Genomic DNA, 8155 nt, shown 5'->3' on the forward strand with positions numbered 1-8155 from the left:
AAAAATTCATTGATGGAATAACCTGCTCATTCAGTATATTCAGGTAGTCAGCTAACCTCATTCTTTGGGCACATAATATAATCATCCATGCAGTAATTATCCACTGGGAGGATCTTAAATATTTGCTAAATTAAATCCAGGTGGTGACTTTTTTGGGGGGCCGGCAGTGTGTGTGTGTATATATATATATATATATGTATATATATATATATATATATATATATATATATATAAATATATATATATATATATATATATATATATATATGTATATATATATATATATATGTATATATATATATATATATATATATATATATATATATATGTATATATATATATATATATATATATATATATATATATATATATATATATATATATATATATATATATATATATATATATACATATACCCACATCTTAATCCAACATAATATTTCACAATGACACCTCCTCTCATATCTTATTGCTTAATTAACGCATTGAATGGCTTATAAATGTAATGGTAAACTACTGAAGGGAATTGCAGCTAAAAGGCCAAACTGCTTCACAGCAATGGAAAGAGGGAAGAACCATTTGTAACAAATCCCCGTTTCACTAATGAGTTGACACTGTGCCTGAGTGTATCAACTAATGGGTTCCATCATTACATGCTTACCTCCTCCATTAGCACATAATTTCATTCAAATGCTCCTCTAATATTTCCTCAGGTAGAAAAACTGTTTTTGGACATTATGTTTTTGGACTTTTTTTAAATATTTTTTCTAGCTTTTATGTTTTTGAAATTGAACTGTTCATACACTGATTTGTTCCTGCTCTGTTGTGATTCAAACCCATGCAACTTCAAACTTCTCCAACCTATAAAAAAACAATTCAAAAGGCATATAATTTTCTATTTTTACTCCATATTTTGCCAAATCACACATTCTGTGCCTTTTGAAAAGTATGATTTAGCATCACAAAAGCATCCATGCGTGGAAACAAATATTTCCCTACACTAAAGAAAGTTAAGGTGGCTAAAGAAAGCAATGCGATTACTGTGCTGTCTGGATATCGGAGGGTCATTTGTGATGATTACAGCCTACGCATTTTTTACTACACCAGAGGGAAAAATTCACATCCATTTCCTACGCACTCCGAAGCATAATGAATGCAAACTTAGACAAATGTATAAAGCATTGTGCTGTGATGCCAGAACACAAAACTTCAAATATTCCTCTAGTGCTCTCATGTTGCTCTAGAAATATTTGCTTCAGTACAAATTTGCTGCTTCCTTTTGAAAAAAAAACAAAAAAAAAAAAACAGTCCATTTTCATTTAACCTAGCACAAATGATAATAACAGTAAGGTTCAGTATTTGCAAAGGTTGCTTAAGAAAAGGTCAAGGGTCAACTCTCAGTATACTGTACCTTAAGGACTGAAAAGAATATAATTATTTCTATAAAAAAATGCACATTTACTTGGCTTTCTATAAAATAACATATTGTAACAAAATACTTCTATTGTTTTTATATAAAAAGTTAATTTTAACTGCCACTGAAAAACTTTGACCCTAAAAGAAAACCTAATTTTAGAATAAAAAAACATGTCATATTTAGCTAATGTCTGGAGGCAAACACACACACACACACACACACACACACACACACACACACACAAATTACATTTGTTCAAGATGTAAGATGCAGAAATCAAGTTTCCTAGTCTGCTCTGGAAACTTTCTGGGCTTGGAAGTTTATGTCTCTCTGCTTTCACATAATCTAGTTTGGGTGAATTGTCATGTTCATGTGTCTTGGCTCAGTTAAGCAAAAGTTAAGGAGCAAAGACATGCATGATAAACGAAAGAGGTTACAGTATACATTTTAATGAAACCACCTTTTCTGGTTTGGTTTTTAATCACACAAGGGTGAATGTAGAAAAAAAAATTGTTCTCTAAATCATAGAACAGAGGTTCTATTAGTTCATGCTTCCCTGTAGAAATACATTTTGATCATTTACATTTATTCATAATGTTTTTGTCCTAAGCTTATGGTGGCCGAAAGAGCTCAGCATGCTGCAAATGAAAAAAGCACGTAAATTAAGAAAACATCTACATCGGATTAACAGCACACGTGCTGCAAATACTCACAACACGACAAAATGCAGAAATGTGCTAATAATACTCGCAACACAACCAAATACAGAAATGTGCTGCAAAAACAGAAAAGCACTGCAAATACTCACAACGCGACAAAATGCAGAAACGTGCTATGAATACTCGCAACACAACCAATTATGTGCTGCGAAATCAGAAAGGCACTGCAAATACTCACAACCAAAAACAGAAATCTGCTGCAAATACACATGGACCACATCAGAAATGTTTAAGGGAACTGCAACAAGTGATGAAAATGGCTGGGACATGGTTATCAATGTATGCTTTGAAAGCTGAGATTTTTGTTTAACATCCTGATTCCTTGGCTTTTTTGGATATTAACTTCTATTTTAAAAAATAAACTTTTAATAGTAAAAAAAAAAAAAAAACAACAACATGGTTCGTATAGTTAAACCATAAACACAAATTAACCATGGTTTTGCTGCACTAATCATAGCTTAACCATAATATTTTTACAACGGTGGTAATACAAATGGTTATTAATATGCCAAAAAAAAAAAACATGGTTACTACACATTTGCTATGATAAAATCATTGTTAATTTTCATAAGCATTGTTGGGGTCCCCTCTAACATTTCCCTTATCAAAATGAACCATGGTTTTGTTATAGCAAAAGTGTAGTAACCATGTTTTTTGGCATATTTACTACCATTTGTATGACCACCATTTTACTACAAATATTATGTAGAAAAACCATGGTTATGTTGGTTTGTGGTTACCATGGTTTAACTACATTAACCAGGATTTTTTGGTTTGTTGATTTTTGTATTGGTTCTGTTGTGGTCTGGGCTACTTGCAGCGTGTTTCTGTATTTGGTTGTGTTGCGAGTATTTACAGCATGTGCTGTCAAACTGATGAAGATGTTTTCTTAATTTGCATGTGTTATCTTGAGTTACAGCGCATTGAGCTCTCTCAGCCACTGTACTAGCTACTTAAAAGGAGGAATAATGCAATAATCTACTATAACAGGGTTTAAATAATAACCCGTTATACAAAAGGAGAGGATGAGAAGGTGGTGATTATGAATTTCAAGTCCCAAGAAACACAAAAGTATCATAAAATTATATACAAATAGGAATTTGTACTTTTGTTGATAGACTCTATGACTCCAACTGTCATAAAGATGCTCTTTCTTGTATGTTTTCTGGTGAGGAAACAGATGTGCTAAATGAGCCTCATGTAACCTTCATAATGATGCCTCATTAAGATTCTGTAAGAGTAAATACTGCATAAAACTTTTCTGTTTTAGTCAACCAGGGAATAACGTCCTGTTTTCTTTTGTCTGTCTTATGCCACCTGACTTTTAATTCCATCAAAATCCCCTACAGAACATGTTAACAACCCGGGGCTAAAGCATGAGACACAATCACTGTCAAGTAAACAAAGATAACATGGTAATCTACTTAGACAGACTGACCTAATGCATTATTCATACATGAACATAGTTAATGAGAAGGGAGATAATCAAGCTTAAGCAACCAGTTGTATAAACTAAAGAAATTCATTGGGGGAGGGGGTTAAAATTAATTATGCAGTGCATACTCAAAGCAAAGAGTTCAAACACAAAAAAATACACAAAAACAAAACATGATACACAACAGGTTTTGAAAAAGTGCCATAAGCCCAAAAGAAATCTCAGTGGATGCTCCTTCAAAGCTGGGATTCTCAGTTGGGTTTAAGTATCAACTTTGTCTTTGAAAAGCCACTGGAAAAATAAAAACACAAAACAAATGAGAATTAAACTAAAAATATAATGTTTTTTAAAGGAAAGGAATAGTTCACCAAAAAATGAAAACGTACTCACCCTCAGGCCATATAAGATGTAGATGAGTTTGTTTGAGTTTGAGTTTGAGATTTGGAGAAATTTAGCATTACATCGCTTGCCCACCAATGGATCATCTGCAGTGAATGGGTGCCATCATAATGAAAATCCAAACAGCTGATAAAACATCACAGTAATCCATTAATTTCTACTGAAATGGAAAAACAGCATGTTTGCAAGAAACAAAACAAGACGTTTTAACTTTTAACTAAAACTTTTTAAGTTTTTAACTAAAATGCAAGTCCTTCATCCATAATACGGCTTTATTCAGTGAAAAAAGTCTGAATCAGGAGATATATATACACAGATCAAGCACTATTTGCAAGCAAAAACAGTCCAAAACAGATCTAAACAAACATGTCTGTAGATTTTGATGTGAGAGGACACAGGGGATGGACTTTTTCACTAGTCAAAGCGTTATTATGGATTATGCGCTAGTATTTTGGCAAAAAGCAACAGTTTGAAGTTAAAATGCCTTACTGGTGGATAAGTTTCTTATAAACAGGCAGCTGTTTGTTAACATGCAGATGTTAATTGATGGATTTTAGTTTTGTGGGTTTTTTTGATTTTTTGTCTGGTGTTTTGTATTTTTTTGTTGTTTTATCAGTTGTTTGGAGTGTATTTATTGGTGTGCATGTTTTGTAATGATGATTTTTTGATGATCTGTTCTGATTAAGAAACAAACCCATTTACATCTTGGATGGCCTGATGGTGAGGACATTTTAGCAAATTCTGATTTTTGGGTGAACTTTTCCTTTCATGTGGATATTACCACAGCTCATATTATTTGGATTCAAGAGAATTTAATGAGAAATCTTTGTGTGTAAACTGACATCTCTGTGATTCATTGCAGATGTCGATCTTGAGCACTGTTTAGATCCCTTCTGAAACTCTAGGATCAGGATAGGTCTCCAAAATCTCAATTTACTCTCATTGTCAAATAAAAGAGATACTGAATAGTTTATCCTTTCCTTGAGTAGTTATTTTAAACATTTAAGCTCAATTTTGCCATGACATTCCAGCGTGCTATGATGGATCATCGAGCACAATGCCTGAAAAGGTTATTATTAAACAGAATCATATTTAATTTGATTAAATTAGTTAACCATGCTAACCTTCATTCAACAGACAACAGTATCTCTATGGCTGAATAATCTTTAGCACACTGAAACATGCCAGAAATGATCAAACACAACACCGTGTTTTAGATTAATTTACTCGCTTTAATTACTCCACGAAGACAAAAGCTTTTATTCATGAGTATCCAAACACTGAGAACATTGGTGTTTCTTAAAAGTATAATTGCACTGAACAATTGCATAATTATGAATATTAAAGCAACACTATGTAACTTTTTCTGTTCAAAATTTGCAAAATGTATATAATGAGAGAGTACATCATAAATTCATCTACCAAACCACTTTTTTTGCCTTATTCCAATTCACTACGGTACATTTATAATAAGTGATTATTTTTTTAACTGTTTTAGCCTGTACCTTCGTGAATTGCCATAGACATAAACTTGGAGAAGTAGCTCCGGTTAGAATGTTCTTCCGCAGGATGCGTGCAGTTCTGTTTTTATTAACCGCTAGAGTTAAAAAAATTATTGGATTGGATTGGTACACATCAGGAATAGCTGATCGTCAGCTGATGCAAGCTTGACTGACGTGGCCTGCCTGAACTAACGCGATGCTCGATTTCTTAAAATTAAATTGAGCTTGGTAAAAACTGCTGAGTATCTGCTGAGATTAACTCAAGGTTATGATTATATACTTTATCATTCAGGACAAACAAGCATGGCAGATACCATTTAAATTTTTTGTTTCTTCTCAGGATTTTCAGCAGAAACATCGGAAACATAGTTCATATTTAAACAAAACACAACTGATATCTCCATTAAGTCTCCATAGCTATGAAAAAGCAAAAGCAAAAAAAATAAATAAATAAAAAAATAAAAGAAGCAATTATAATGTAAAATTTTCCAACTTTAAGCATTTAGCACTGTCTTATCACACATAAAAGTGCAAAAAGTCAAAAGATCGATGCAGTCTTGTGTTGTTGTTTAGTTCAATGAGGCCTTTGAGATGATGAATTGTTGTATAACAGCTGTTAAAAGGTACATTATGTTCAAATAAGCTACCTCTGCATTTGATTAATAGTGTTTTCTTTCTAATGGACATCACTCAGCAGTGTGAACAGAACTAGAGTGGGATGACTGACTCATGAGGCCAACATGTGGCACCATCACCCATCAAACGACTGGCTGCTGCAATCATCTAATAATGCATGCACAAAAACGGTAAGCATTGTGATCGAGTTACGCCCGTTTTATCTCATTCTTTCACTGAGGTGCCTCATATGTCAGAAGATACACCCTGGTCCAAGCTTTTTACTTGCAGTAATAGCATGCGTGGGCAGTGCCAATCAGTGCTATGTATTAATGTTGTATGCAATAGTTAGCAACACTATTAATATTTAAACAAAGCTTGAACTCTGTATTAAACTGTAGCCTGTAACTCACCCCGTATTGTTTGTGCTGTACAGATATGAGTGAACGAAATGAAAAATAACACACACTGACACACTAACCTGCCGCAGTAAGTTTCCAAATACAAGAAAGAACAATAAAGATATATGATGTTTATCTATCCATCTTAAGAGTAGCACCCAACACCACTGCACCAATTCGACAGGAATCAATGACATTATTTTTGCCTCTTATTTTCTTGGTTAAATAAAAAAATATAAGTTTTAAAACTAAACTATCAATTTTAACTCATCTGCATCTGCCTCTCTTGTGGTTGTGTTTTGTGGCAGCTTATACCTCTCTATATAAATGGGAACATTGCATAGACTTTGTTGTATATACAGCTAAATACTAGAGAGAGAGTAATTAGCTGCATATAAAACAATCAAAGTCTCATCTAAATAAGAATACATTGTGTTTGTATATATACAGATATACAAACACACGCTTACATCTCTTTCTATACACTATCTATAATAATGTTTATATAGATTTGTATTAACAATTGATGTATATTTTTAGTGCATACACACATAATAAATGCCCATAGTAAATGCTATAATGCTTTTATAAGGGCCCATTCTCACACAATGCGTCTTCCCATTCCACTGTGCTACTTTTCCATAGTTTTTCTATGTAAACGCAATGGACAGGAGTTTTTGACCGATGCACTTGTGTCTTGCGCATAACACAGCGTACTAAAATTTTACTGGCTGCATCTCACTTAAAAAGAAGCTCCATACAGACATTAGCATTGCTGTGGTGTGTGCTTTACAGGTAAACATCATCACGCATTTTATCTTCATAAAGTTATGAGACACTTAGCATCATTATAAAACATTTCACTGATATACATCACTGAAGCAATTCTTATCACGTTCTCTAGACTGTAAAACAAACCTCCACCCAACCACGAACACCTAAGTTGCATGAGAAAGAGAAGTTAAGTTCCTTATATCTGTGACAGCATCATTTGAACATCCTGTTCTGGTTTATTCCCTGCACGTTACTGCCAGTGGCCATTTCTTGCCAAACATCCAGCAGCTCTTTAACTAATGACTCATGTAAAAATGAACCCAACCTGTTTATATAAATGGACAGGACAGATCTCTACTGGGCCGAGTCTGGATAACTAGAGCCGTGAAGTAAATTCAGATGCTTTAAATAACAGCTCTTAATGGCGTCTGCTTACAAAGCTCCATTCAGAGGCTCTGATCCAGTCTGTAAACACCACCTATGAAAGAGTGATTGCGGAGTGCATTCGCTCAGCACAGCTCCCTAATTAACTCACAGCAAGATACTTCGAGAGATAAGACATTGAAAAGACGAGGGGGGATGTTGAATGTATGGAATGTTTATCATAAATTTAACTCTGTAAAGCCTGACGTATGAAAAAAAATAATCAGAAATGGAAGGGTTCCTTTAGAATCTTAATAAAAAGTGTTTTTATAATTATAATATGATTAAAAATCTCAAAATATTTGAACTAAGCAAACTTATTGTTATTCTGTTGTTATGTTGCTATGTGGTTGCTAGGGTGTTTTGAGGGGTTTTTTACAAGCCCAAGACCAAAGACCCACAACTCTTTACAATGTTGTTTTTGGCACTTCAAGCCATAAACAACCCATTTTGATCATCTAATTTAATTT

This window comes from Cyprinus carpio, chromosome B10 (assembly GCF_018340385.1).
Source record: "Cyprinus carpio isolate SPL01 chromosome B10, ASM1834038v1, whole genome shotgun sequence".
Lineage (NCBI taxonomy): Eukaryota > Metazoa > Chordata > Actinopteri > Cypriniformes > Cyprinidae > Cyprinus > Cyprinus carpio.